This window comes from Nomascus leucogenys, chromosome 7b (assembly GCF_006542625.1).
Source record: "Nomascus leucogenys isolate Asia chromosome 7b, Asia_NLE_v1, whole genome shotgun sequence".
Taxonomy (NCBI): Eukaryota; Metazoa; Chordata; class Mammalia; order Primates; family Hylobatidae; genus Nomascus; species Nomascus leucogenys.
In genome coordinates, this window is record NC_044387.1 from 9,307,474 (window position 1) to 9,321,862 (window position 14,389).

A 14,389-nucleotide genomic window follows, 5' to 3' on the forward strand; every position below is an offset into this window, starting at 1 on the left:
CACCCAGGCTGGAGTGCAGTGGTACAATCACGGCTCACTGCAGCCCCAACCTCCCGGGGTCAAGCAATCCTCCCATCTCAGCCTCCTGAGTAGTGGGGACTACAGCTGTGTGCCACCAGGCATGGCTACTTTTTGTATTTTTTGTAGAGAGGGGGTTTCTCCATGTTGCCCAAGCTGGTCTTGAACTCCTGGACTCAAGCAATCCACCCACCTTGTCCTCCCAAAGTGCGGGGATTACAGGTGTGAGCCACAGAGCCCAGCCCCACAGGAACCTTCTAATTGGTCTCCCTGCTTTTTCTTTTTCCTTTTTTTTTTTTTTTTTTTTTTTCTGAGACAGAGTGTTACTCTGTCACCCAGGCTGGAGTGCAGTGGCGCCATCTCGGCTCACTGCAACCTCCACCCCCTGGGTTCAAGCAATTCTCCAGCCTCAGCCTCCCTAGTAGCTGTGATTACAGGCATGGGATACTACGCCTGGCTAATTTTTGTATTTTTTTTTTTTTCTTGAGACAGAGTCTCGCACTGTCGCCCAGGCTGGAGTGCAGTGGCGCAATCTCGGCTCACTGCAAGCTCCGCCTCCCGGGTTCACGCCATTCTCCTGCCTCAGCCTCTCCGAGTAGCTGGGACTACAGGCACCCGCCACCACGCCCGGCTAATTTTTTTGTATTTTTTAGTAGAGACGAGGTTTCACCGTGGTCTCGATCTCCTGACCTCGTGATCCGCCCGCCTCGGCCTCCCAAAGTGCTGGGATTACAAGCGTGAGCCACCGCGCCTGGCCTAATTTTTGTATTTTTAATAGAGACAGTGTTTTGCCATGTTGGCCAGGCTGGTCTCAAACTCCTGAACTCAAGCAATCCGCACCCCTCAGCCTCCCAAAGAGCTGGGATTACAGGCACAAGCCACTGCACCCGGCCCCCTTGCTTCTTCTCTTGATCCACCTCCAGTTCATTCTTCACACAGACACTAAACGTAATACAGACATCAAATCAATTTACTCTCCTGCTTAAAACCTTCAAAGACTTTCCATTGTGCTCTCCTGCTAACTGGAACTTTTCTCCACCTCAGTCCCTATATTTTGGGTCTCTGCCTGAAATGCTCTTCCGCCACAATTGCCTTCCCAGAAATGGCTCCTTCTTATCCTGCAAGTAAAGGTATGTTCCCTACTTAGCAGGACTTTCCCCCGTTGCCTAGGCTCCATCACAACACCTGCTAAATTCCTCCTCAGTTAGAATTAGATGTTTCATGAGTCTTCGCTGTCTCCCTGCAGGAGGTAGGAAGCTCTGTGAGGACAGAAATTCACCTGTGTTTTCCCAGAGTCCAGCACCGGGTCTAGTGCACAGTAGGCACTAAATAAATATTTGATGAGGCCAGGCACAGTGGCTCACACCTGTAATCCCAGCACTTTGGGAGGCCGAGGCGGGCAGATCACCTGAGGTCAGGAGTTCGAGACTTGCCTGGCTAACATGGTGAAACGCCATCTCTACTAAAAATACAAAAATTAGCTGGGCGAGGCAGCAGGCATCTATAATCCCAGCTACTTGGGGGGCTGAGACAGGAGAATCGCTTGAACCCAGGAGGCAGAGGTTGCAGTGAGCTGAGATTGTGCCACTGCACTTCAGCCTGGGCAAGAAAGAGCGAAACTGTCTCAAATAAATAAATAGATAAATATTTGATGAATAAGATGATTTGTCACTAGCAGATTCTCTGTGAAATGTATGGCTGTGCTCCTAAAGTATTAATACAAGATTAAGCAACTAATAAAGGTTATTTTTCTCAGCTGGTTGCTACCATCCCAGTGTCTAATGTCTAATAGGATGATCATAACTACCATATACTGTGCCCAGTACTACACACTTATTATTTATTTATTTTTTTGAAACTGACTGTCGCCCAAGCTAGAGTGCAGTGGCATGATCTTGGCTCACTAAAACCTCTGCTTCCCTAGTTCAAGGGATTCTCCTCCCTCGGCCTCCCGAGTAGCTGGGACTACAGACGTGCACCACCATGCCAGGCTAATTGCTGCATTTTTAGTAGAGACAGGGTTTCACCATGTTGGCCAGGCTGGTCTCGAACTCCTAAACTAGTGATCCATCCGCCTCGACCTCCCAAATTGCTGGGATTACAGGCGTGAGCCACCGCGCCAGGCAGTTTTTGCATTTTAATACATAGCACTACCAACCACTCAAGGATTTCCTCTTGATTTCTCCCTCTCCATCCCTTATTGTTCAATCCATCTGCTACAAAAGCTACCTCAAATATTTTTTACTTCTATTTATCTTTTTGAGACGGGGTCTTCCTCTGTCGCCCAGACTAGAGTGCAGTGGCACGATCACGACTCACTGCAGCCTCCACCTCCTGGGCTGAAGCCTCACAGGTCAGCCAACCCCCAACCCCCGCCCCAGTAGCTGGGACTACAGGAGTGAGACATCACACGGACAATTAAAAACAAAAACAAAAACAAAAAACTTTTGTTTTGCCACTTCTCTCTCCTCTCCCCCCAGTTATTTTATAAGACTCCTGGGGAGGGGGCGGGTGACCCAAGCAGAAGTGAGAGAGTTAGAGAAAGGCCAGGATAAGAAAGTAATTCATTCAAATAATGTACCGCGTGCCCCTGCGTTCTGCGCACTGTGGGTACAGCAGTGAACTCTAGGACCGCACATTTTGGGCGCTACGAGAGCTGCGGTTCCAATTCCATCCGAAGGAAGGGAGACAACGCTTTCCCACGCGGATAAGCGGCCAGGCGCGGCGCTAACTGCTTGGACGCCCCGCCTGCCACCGTGCCTCAGCTCGCCTCTTCTGCACAACGGGACTCTGCCCCACACGGACACCGGGAAGGTCCCGACCCGAGCGCTCAGGGGGAGGGGGTCGCACCAAGAGCCCGTGCGCAACTCTCGATCTGGGCGGGGCCCAAAGGTCTCGTGGCTGGGAAGGCGGGCGCGCGGGCTGCGAGCACCAACCGCAGGCCGCCCCGCGCTGCGTCGCCCCGCCCCCCCCCAGCCCCGCCCCCCAGCCCCCAGCGCGTGCCCGCCCGGCGCCCTCTAGGCTGGAAGGCTGCTGGCGTCCTACCGGTGCCAGCACTGCCAGAACGGGAGGAGCGCGGCGCGGGCCAGCCAGGACTGCTGGACAGCGGGGTCCAGGCTAGAGGGGAGCGGTCAGTGACGGCTGTGGAGGAGGTAGGCGCTGGGCGTCAGCGCGGGAGCCGAGCCTCTGGACCACTGAGCTGGGGGGCTGGCTGAGGTGGGTCTCCCGCCCTGAGGGCGCGCCTTAGGGAGGGGACAGGGGCCGGTGGGACCCTGCTTTGTCTCAGTCGCACTGAGGTGAGGGGGCTGCACTCGGCCGAGCAGCGAGGACCGTGCCCAGCTCAGAGCCCTCAGAGTGTCCGGGCTGGATTGCGGCCGCGGTGCGGGAGGAGTCGGAGGAGGGAGTGACAGGTGACGGGGCTGGCAGGGCAACTGCCATTATTAAGCACTCGGCCGCCCAGGTGCGGTTGCCACCGCCTCCTTCCCGAGCTGGCAGCCCAAGCCACCAGGGACACGCACCTGTCCTAAGAGGGTGTAATCTTTGCGGCAGAGGTGGGACACGAACCCGGGACGGTTTGCCCTTGGGCCACTCCCTTAGGCTGAGGGAAAAGTGTACTTAAACCAGGCTTTGAGAATTGGGTAGAGTTTGAAGCGCGGAGATCACCGAGCCGTTCGTTGGCTGTCAGGACTTTGGGAAGACGTTTGGCCTCTAAAAGACCACACTTTCCTCCCCAAAAGTGGCTGGACCTGTGAACACTAATTACCCATGTGTAAGGAGTGCTTTGCAATCTGTAAAGCACTTTCCATTCCGGTGTGGTAGATAATTCGTCACAATGAACTTGCCAAGTAAGCGTTTTTTTATTTACCTTTTTTACAGATGAAGAAATTGTGTCCCAGAGACGTTTATTAAATCAGGGAGTAGCAATAGAGCCTTACTTTTTTTTTTTTTTTTTGAGACGGAGTCTCACTCTGTCGCCCAGGGCTGGAGTGCAATGGCGCCATCTCGGCTCAGTGAAACCTCTGCCTCCCAGGTTCAAGCAATTCTTCTTGCCTCAGCCTCCTGAGTAGCTGGGACTACAGGCGCCAGCCACCACACCCAGCTGCTTTTTGTATTTTAATAGAGACGGGGGTTTCACCATGTTGGCAGGCTGGTCTTGAACTCCTGACCTCAAGTGATCTGCCCGCCTCGGCCTCCCAAAGTGTTGGGATTACAGGCGTTAGCCACCGCACCCAGTGGAGCCTCTTTTTTTTTTGAAACGGAGTTATGCTCTTGTTGCCCAGGCTGGAGTGCAATGGTGCAATCTTGGCTCACTGCAACCTCCGCCTCCTGGGTTCAAATAATACTCGTTCCTCAGCCTCCCAAGTAGCTGGGATTACAGGCATGCACCACCACGCCCGGCTTTTTTTTTTTTTTTTTTTTTAGTAGAGACGGGGTTTCTCCATGTTGGTCAGGCTAGCCTTGAACTCCCAACCTCAGGTGATCCGCCTGCCACGGCCTCCCAAAGTGCTGGGATTACAGGCATGAGCCACCGCGCCCGGCTGAGCCTTACTCTTATACATCAAATGTTTTCCACGATAGGAAACCACCTGGGATGAACATCAAGCCCCAAACTCAAACATCCTGTGATTTCATCATCAGAGCTCCTGGTTTAGGGCACAATTCTTGGCTGGATCTGCCTGCCACTCCCTAGCTACCAACAACCGTATCTCAGCAACACAATCACCCTGGCACAGCACTTTTAATTATTTGTTAAATGTTTCTTACTGGGTTGGGCTAAACCAACTGTGAGGAGTCCTTTAGGCAGAGTCAAAACTTGGAGACAGTTGGATGGGCTTGATTGAATTCTGAAAATTCCCCGAGTGTATTGGGTTTTCTAGGTGACGGTTACTTTGAGAGTATTGGTGATAATAATTTTTTGTCCTTCCTATTGACAGGTCCACCTCCTAACAAATTATTGGAAGGAATATGAGAAAAGTAAGTAGGGATTTTGAAGTATCAGTTAAAATACCCAAAATTGTTTATGTTTAGAATAATGGTAGTTAATTTGGTGATGTTATTTCTGGATGTATAAAGTTAATTGGCAACTGCTTATCAAATGCGTGTGTGTGTGTGTGTCTGTGTGTGTGTGTGATACGGAGTCTCATTCACTCTGTCAGCCCGGCTAAAGTGTGGTGGCACAATCTCAGCTCACTGCAACCTCTGCCTCCCAGGTTCAAGCGATTCTCCTGCCTCAGCATCCTGCGTAGCTGGAGTTACAGGCACCCACCACCACACCAGATGAATTTTCTGTATTTTTAGTACAGACAGGGTTTCACCATGTTGGCCAGGCTGGTCTTGAACTCCTGACCTCAGGTGATCTGCTCACCTCAGCCTCCTGAAGTGCTGGGAATACAGGTGTGAGCCACCATGCCCAGCTCCCAAATGTCCGTTTTTGAGGAATATATTTATTAATACATGCTGCGAGGTCTACACAGGTGGTAGTCCATCACCAAAACACTGACAATATACCAAGAGATGCTATTTTTTTTTTAAATCCCCATAGGACTGTGAAAGGGAAGAGAAGCCGGCTGTTACCCTAATACCTATGATGTGTGTCAGGTGCTGGGGCTAAGTGTTTTTCATTTATCCTATAGCTTGTTTATCCTCCCAACAAACTTGAAAGGCAGAAGTTATTTGTTTGTTTATTTATTTATTTTGAGGGTCTCACGTTGCCCAGGCTAGAGTGCAGTGGTGTGATCATGGCTCACTTCAGCCTTGACCTGGGCTCAAGTGAGCCTCCTGCCTCAGCCTCCTGAGTAACTGGGACCACAGGTGCATGCCACCACGTCCAGCTAATATTTTTTTTTTTTTTTTTTTTTTTTTGAGACAGAGTCTTGCTCTGTCGCACAGGCTGGAGTGCAGTGGCGCGATCTCGGCTCACTGCAAGCTCCGCCTCCCGGGTTCACGCCATTCTCCTGCCTCAGCCTCCCACGTAGCTGGGACTACAGACGCCCGGCTAATTTTTTGTATTTTTAGTAGAGACGGGGTTTCACCGTGTTAGCCAGGATGGTCTCAATCTCCTGACCTCGTGATCCACCCCCCTCGGCCTCCCAAAGTGCTGGGATTACAGGCTTGAGCCACCGCGCCCAGCCTAATTTTTTTTTTATTTTTAAGAAATGCAGAGTCTCACCATGTTGCTCAGGCTGGTCTCTAGACTCCTGGACTCAAGCCATTCTCCTGCCTCTGCCTCTCAAAGTGCTGAGATTACAGGTGTGAGCCACTGTGCTCGGGTTAAAGTGTAAGTCTTGCTGATGCTATATCTAAGACACATCCCAGATCTGTCCATCGCCTACTACCCCAGATGAAGTCACTTGTCATTTCTCGCCTGCAGCTTCCTAATTTTCTGCTTCCTTTCTTGCCACCCTAAAACCTATTCTCCACACAACAGCCTGACTGATTTCTTTAAAATGTAGGACACATCATGCCACCCTTCTCTTAAAGTGCTCCCCTAGCCCCTCATTGCGCTTAAAATAATATCTAAGGCCAGGTGCAGTGGCTCACGCTTGTAATCCTAGCACTTTGGGAGGCTGAGGCAGGAGGATCACTTGAGGTCAGGAGATCACTTGAGTTGTAGTGAGCTGAGATTCCGCCACTGCACTCCAGCCTGGGAGACACAGTGAGACTCTGTCTCCAAAATAATAATGATAATAATAATAATAATAATAATCTAATTCCTTGCCTTGACCTATCAGGACCTACTAATGTGTCAACTACTTGCTTTACAACTTCATTTTGCATTGTTTTCTCCCTGGATCGTTGAATTCCAGCCTTGTTTCCCTCCCTCCCTCCCTTCCTCCCTTCTTTTTTTGAGACAGGGTCTCACTCTGTTGCCCAGGCTGGAGTGCGGTGGTGCGATCTCAGCTCACTGCAACCTCCACCTCCTGGGTTCAACTGATTCTCATGCCTCAGCCTCCCGAGTAGCTGGGATTACAGGCGTGCACCACCATGCCCAGCTCATTTTTTTGTATTCTTAGTAGAGACAGGGTTTCACCATGTTGGCCAGGCTGGTCTCTAACTCCTGACCTCAAATGATCCGCCCACCTTGGCCTCCCAAAGTGCTGGGATTACAGGCATGAGCCACTGTGCCTGGCCGTTACCCTTTTTTCTGTCCCTGGGATGTGCTAAGCTTGTTCTTGCCCTGGGGAGTTTGCATTCATTGTTTCTTTCTAGAATGTTATTTTCCTAGATATTTTCATGTCTGGCCCCCTGCTATTTAGGTCTCAGATTAAATGTTGTCTCCGGAGCACCTAAGTGAAGTAGTTCATGAAGCTCTCTATTATATCTCCTTTTTAAATGTTCTTCTTTGAACTTACCATAACCTAATATTTAGTGCTAGTTTATTTTCTGCTTCCCTTCACTAGAATGAAAGCTCCTTAAATTGTAATAGCTAAAACTTAATATGCTGTTTTTTTTTTTTTTTTTTTTGAGACAGGGTCTCACTCTGTTGCCCAGGCTGGAATATGTCAACCCCCACTTCCTGGGCTCAAGTGATCCTCTCACCTCAGCCTCCCAAGTAGCTGGGACCAGAGGTGTGCACCACCACGCCTGGCTAAGTTTTTGTATTTTTTGTAGAGACAGGGCCTTGACACGTTGCCCAGGCTGGTCTCAAACTCCTGGGCTCAGGTAATGCTTTTGCCTGGGCCTCCTAAATTTTTGGGATTACAGGTGTGAGCCCGCACCTGGCTAATGTTTAATCTTGTTAGGTATTTAGAATCGGGCCTATTATTCTAGAAGGTGGATACTTTTATTATGCCCATTTTACAGATGAGGAGACTGAGTCTTGGTAGGTTAAGTAACTTGCACATGGTCATACAGTTAGTTAATGGCAGAGCTGGGATTTTTTATTTTTTATATTTTGAAACAGGGTCTCACTCTATTACCCAGGCTGGAGTGCAGTGGTACGATCATTGCTCACTGCAGCCTTGACCTCCAGGGCTCAAGCCATCCTCCCACCTTAGCTTCCCCAGTAGCTGGGACTATGGGCATGTGTCACCATGCCCAGTTAATTTTTTTTTCTTTTTTTTGGTAGAGACAGAGTCACACTATGTTGCCCAGGTTGCTCTTGAACTCCTGGGCTCAAGTGATCCTCTCACCTTGACCTCCCAAAGTGCTGGGATTACAGGCATCAGCCAGCATGCCCAGCCCAGAGCTGGGATTTGAATCCAAGCAGACTAGCTTCAGCATCCGTGCTCTTAATCAAGCGAGAGCAGCAGGTCCTTATCTTCCCCACCTCTGTAATCAGGCACCTTGAATGTAACATGGCGTTTAGCAGGCTCTCAATAAAAACTGAAATGAAAGAATGTAATCACAAGAGAAAACCAAATTATAAACAAAAACCTAGGAACTATTAGCCTTGATTTCACTTTCTCCTGCTTGCAAATCAGTGAGCAAGTTCTGAATCTGAACTACTTCTCACCACAAAACGTATCTCCAGTATGTCCCCTTTCTGCATCCTCACTGCTACCATCCTTGTCCAGCTCCTGAGTGGCTTTCTCCTGTGTTCTGCTACCACCACAACTCCCAACAGTTTCCCAAATTGCTGGCAGAGGGGAACTCCTCACTGATTGGAAATCTGCTTTCCTTATTAGGCTAAAGCAAAGAATCAGGTGTGTTATTAGGGCTGTAATGTCTATCCTGAGAGAAAATTTTTTGGCTGTCTTATACCCTAACAGCATGTCCATTTATCCCTATTACTGGTTTCAGTGGGGTCCGATTCATGTGTCATTGCCTCTCATAAAGGTGCTTCAACTGGAGTTTACTTTGTTGTTACATCACAAGACCTTTTAAGCAACAGCCAAGTGAAATGTGTGTAGACTGAACTTGGTTGTCCCCTATCTCAACTGTGGTGCAGTGTGGGAACTTCTCTCATATCTCAATTCCAAAATGTAAAAAATACTTGTTATTTTTGTTTTCCTTTTTTTTTTTTTTTTTTTTTTTAAAGAGACAAGGTCTCACTCTCAGGTTGGAGTACAGTGGTGCAATAACTCACTGCAACCTTGACCTCCTGGTCTCAAGTGATCCTCCTGCTTCACCCTCCTGAGTAGCTGGGACTGCAGGCCTGTACCACCATGCTGGGCTAATTAAAAAAAAAAAAAAAAAAAATTTTTTTTTTGGCCAGGTGCAGTGGCTCATGCCTGTAATCCCAGCACTTTGTGAGGCTGAGGCAGGCAGATCACCTGAGGTCAGGAATTCCAGACCAGGCTGGCCAGCATGGCGAAACCCTATCTCTACTGAAAATACAAAAAATTAGCCGGACGTGGCACGTGCCTATAATCCTAGTTACTTGGGAGGCTGAGGCAGGAAAATCGCTTGAACCTGGGAGGCATAGGTTGCAGTGAGCTGAGGTCGAGCCACTGCACTCCAGCCTGGGTGACAAGAGTGAAACCTCGTCTCAAAAAATACATAAATAATAAAAGAAAAAAAATTGTTGTAGAGATGGGGTCTCGCTATGTTGCTCAGGCTTGTCTTGAACTTCTGAGCTCAAGTGATCCTCTCACCTCGGCCTCCCAAAGTGCTGGGATTACAGGCATGAGCCACTGTGCCCGGCCAATAGCTGATCTTTTTCCCCGTCTTTTGGATACAATCATGTGACTGATTGTTTTGAACACTTTCCTTCCGTGGCTAAGAAGCTAAAAGTCAAATCTGTGACCCTGTCCTTGCAGATGTACTGGATCTGATGGCATGTATTTTGAATACTAACTTAATCCCTGTTTCAGCTTAATTTTTTAAAAATAGAAGTATAAATTGTATTTAATATTTTTGCAACATATTCTACCATTATAATGATTTTTATAATCATACGTTAGTTCTATATGCTCTAGAACTTCATATAAATAGAATCATGCAGTATGTACTCTTTCGAGTTCTCCTTCACGCAGCATAATGTCTTTCAGATTTAGTCATGTCAATGCACGTATTATAGTCATTCATTTTTGCTGCTGTGCAGTATTCCATTGTACCAATGTGTTTATCCATTCATCTGTTGACGGACATTTGAGCTGTTTCCAGTTTTTAGCTATGGTGAATAATCTGCTGTAAACATTCTTTTTGTGGACAAATATTCTTATTTTCTTGAATAAATACCAGAAGTAGAATTGTTGGGACATAGGAAAAATGAACGAGTAACTATATAAGAAATGGCCAGCCGGGAGCAGTGGCTCATGCCTGTAATCCCAGCACTTTGGGAGGCTGAGGTGGGCAGATCACCTGAGGTTAGGAGTTCAGGACTAACCTGGCCAACATGATAAAACCCCATCTCTACTAAAAATACAAAAATTAGCCTAGCATGGTGGCAGGCGCCTATAATCCCAGCTACTTGGGGGGCTGAGGCAGGAGAATTGCTTGAACCTGGGAGGCGGAGGTTGCAGTGAGCCAAGATCGTGCCATTGCACTCCAGCCTGGGTGACAAGAGTGAGACTCCATCTTAAAAAAAAAAAAGAAAAAGGAAATGGCCAGCTGGATGCAGTGGCTCATACCTATAATCCCAGCACTTTGGGAGGCTGAGGCAGGTGGATCACCTGAGGTCAGGAGTTCGAGACCAGTCTGGCCAACATGGTGAAACCTCATCTCTACTAAAAATACAAAAATTAGCCTGGCATGGTGGCTTGTGCCTATAGTCCCAGCTACTGGGGAGGCTGAGGCAGGAGAATTGCTTGAACCTGGGAGGCAGAGGTTGCAGTGAGCCGAGATCACACCACTGCATACTTCAGCCTGGGCGACAGAGCGAGACTCCATCTCAAAAAAAAAAGAGGCTGGGTGCCATGGCTCATGCCTGTAATCCCAGCACTTTGGGAGGCCGAGGTGGGCAGATCACCTGAGGTCAGGAGTTTGAGACTAGCCTGACCAACATGGAGAAACCCCATCTCTACTAAAAATACAAAATTAGCCAGGCGTGATGGTGCATACCTGTAATCCCAGCTACTCGGGAGGCTGAAGCAGGAAAATCGCTTGAACCTGGGAGGTGGAGGTTGCAGTGAGCTGAAATCACACCATTGCGCTCCAGCCTGGGCAACAAAAGCAAAACTGTCTTAAAAAAAAAAAAAAAGAAATGGCCAAACTTTTTTCCAAGATAGTTTCACTATTTTTACATTCTACCAGAATTAGATGAGAGTTTCCATTGTTTTTTTTGTTTGTTTTTTTTTGTTTTTTTTGAGACGGAGTCTTGCTCTGTCACCCAGGCTGGAGTGCAGTGGCGCGATCTCGGCCCACTGCAAGCTCCGCCTCCCGGGTTCATGCCATTCTCCTGCCTCAGCCTCTCCGAGTAGCTGGGACTACAGGCGCCCGCCACCACGCCCGGCTAATTTTTTGTATTTTTTAGTAGAGACAGGGTTTCACCATGGTCTCGATCTCCTGAACTCGTGATCCACCCGCCTCGGCCTCCCAAAGTGCTGGGATTACAAGCTTGAGCCACCGCGCCCGGCCGAGAGTTTCCATTGTTTTATGTCATTACTCACATTTGGTATTGTCCATCATTTTGTTTTAGCCTTTTTTGTGAGTATGACTAGTGTCTCACAGTGGCATTCAAATTTATTGAGATATAATTTATATACAATAAAATCCATCTTTTTTAAATCTCTGCTTCAATGAGTTTTGACAGACGTACACAGTTGTGAAACCACCACCAACATCACTTCCATCACCCCAAAAAGCTCCTTTGTGCTCCTTTCCCTTTCCCAACCACTTCCCCTCGAAACCGCTGCTTTCCTTTACTATCTTTTCTCGAAATCCATATGGGATTTACTCTTTTGCATCTGGCTTTTTTTTTCTTTTCTTTTTTTTTTTTTGGCTAGTTATGATTACTCATTTTATTTTTGTAGAGACGAGTGTCTCACTATGTTGCCCAGGCTGGAGTCAAACTCCTGGTCTCAAGCGATCCTCCTGGCTCGGCCTCCCACAGTGCTGGGATTACAGGTGTGAGGCACTGCACCCAGCAAATCTGGCTCTTTTCATTTAGCATAATGCTTTCAGATTCATTCATGTTGTGTTTATTTGCTGTTTTGATTGCTGGGTGATAATGCATTGTTTGAATCGCGATTGTTTACGCTGTTAGTAGCTGTTAGGTATTCTGGTTGTTCCTATCGTTTGGCTATTTTTAATAATGCTATCAGAAGCTATCAACAGTCACATGAGGGTCTTTGTGTGGACATAATGTTTTTATTTCTCTTGGGTAAATATCTAGACATGTGATTGCTAAGTGGTGTGTTAAATGTATTTTATTTTTGATACCTATCTATATTTTTATTTTTATTTTTTGAGAGGGAATCTCACTCTGTCATCCAGGCTGGAGTGCACTGCTGCGATCTTGGCTCACTGCAACCTCCCTCTCCCGGGTTCAAGCGATTCTTGTGCCTCAGCCTCCCGAGTAGCTGGGACTACAGGCGAGTGCCACCATGTCGGGCTAATTTTGTATTTATAGTGCAGATGGGGTTTCACCATGTTGGCCAGGCTGGTCTGAACTCCTGACCTCAAATGATCCGCCCGCCTCAGACTACCAAAGTGCTGGGATTACAGGCGTGAGCCACTGTGCCTAATTTTTTTTTTGAGATGGAGTTTCGCTCTTGTTGCCCAGGCTGGAGTGCAATGTTGTGATCTCAGCTTACCACAACCTCCGCCTCCCAGGTTCAAGCAATTCTTCTGCTTCAGCCTCCTGAGTAGCTGAGATTACAGGCATGCGCCACCACGCCTGGCTAATTTTGTATTTTTAGTAGAGACAGGGTTTCACCATATTGGTCAGGCTAGTCTCAAACTCCCGACCTCAGGTGATCCACCCACCTCGGCCTCCCAAAGTGTTGGGATTACAGGTGTGAGCCACCCCACCTGGCCTAATGTTTTATTTTGTGGTACAACTCAATAAAAATATTTTTCAGTTTACTGATTTTTTCTATGTTCATGAATGATGAATGATATTGATCTGCAGTCTTCTTTTTATGCAGTATCTGGTTTTGGTATGAGTTGTGCTGTCCTCATAAATCACGTTGGGAAGTATTCCTTTCTCCTCTACTTTCTGAAGGATTTGTGTAAGATGGGTGTTATATTGTCCTTAAATATTTGATATAATTCACCAACAAAGCCATCTGCGGCTGGAGTATTCTAGGGGGAAGTTGTTAATTATTAACTTATTCTATTTTATTTATTTATTTTTTATTTTTGAGATGGAGTTTCACTCTTGTTTCCCAGGCTGGAGTGCAATGGTGCGATCTCGGCTCACCGCAACCTCTGCCTCCCGGGTTCAAGTGATTCTCCCGCCTTAGCCTCCTGAGTAGCTGGGATTACAGGCATGCACCACCACACCTGGCTAATTTTGTATTTTTAGTAGAGACGAGGTTTCTGCATGTTGGTTAGGCTAGTCTCAGACTCCTGACCTCAGGTGATCTCCCCGCCGTGGCCTCCCAAAGTGCTGGGATTACAGGCGTGAGCCACGGCACCCGGCCTGAATTGCTTATACTTTTGATGAACATTTGTGTATGTGTTTTGTGTGAACATACATTTTCAGTTCTCTTGGGTGTATACTCAGGAGAATTGCTGGGTCCTATGGTAACTCTGTTGAACTTTTTTTTTGTTGTTGTTGAGACGGAATCTCCCTCTGTTGCCAGGGAGTGGAGTGGCACAATCTCAGCTCACTGCAACCTCCGCTTCCTGGGTTCAAGCAATTCTTTGCCTCAGCCTCCCGAGTAGCTGGGACTACAGGTGCGTGCCACCACACCCAGCTAATTTTTGTATTTTTAGTAGAGACAGTGTTTCACCATGTTGGTCGGGATGGTCTCATCTCTTGACCTCGCAATCCACCTGCCTCGGCCTCCCAAAGTGCTGGGATTACAGGCGTGAGCCACCGCGCCTGGCCACCTCTGTTGAACTTTTTAGAGGAACTGCTAGACTGTTTTCCATTTTCTGTGATCACTAGCAGTGTATGAGGGTTCTAGTTTCTCCCTGTTCTAGCCAATACTTGGTATTGTCCTTTGGACTATTGCCATCTGAGTGGGTGTGAAGCAGTATCTCATTTTGGTTTGACCTGCATTTCCCTAATGACTAACAGTTTTGAGCATCTTTTCATGTGCTTATTGGCCATTTGTATATGTTCTTTGGAGAAATATCTACTAAAATCCTTTGCCCATTTAAAAAACTGTGTTACTCCTTTTTTTTTATTGTTGAGAGTAAGTTTTTCTTTTTTCTTTTTTCTTTTTTTTTTTTGAGGTGGAGTCTTGCTCTGTCCCCCAGGCTGGAGTGCAGTGGCAAGATCTCTGCTCACTGCAAGCTCTGCCTCCCGGGTTCACATCATTCTCCTGCCTCAGCCTCCTGAGTAGCTGGGACTACAGGAGCCTGCCACCACGCCTGG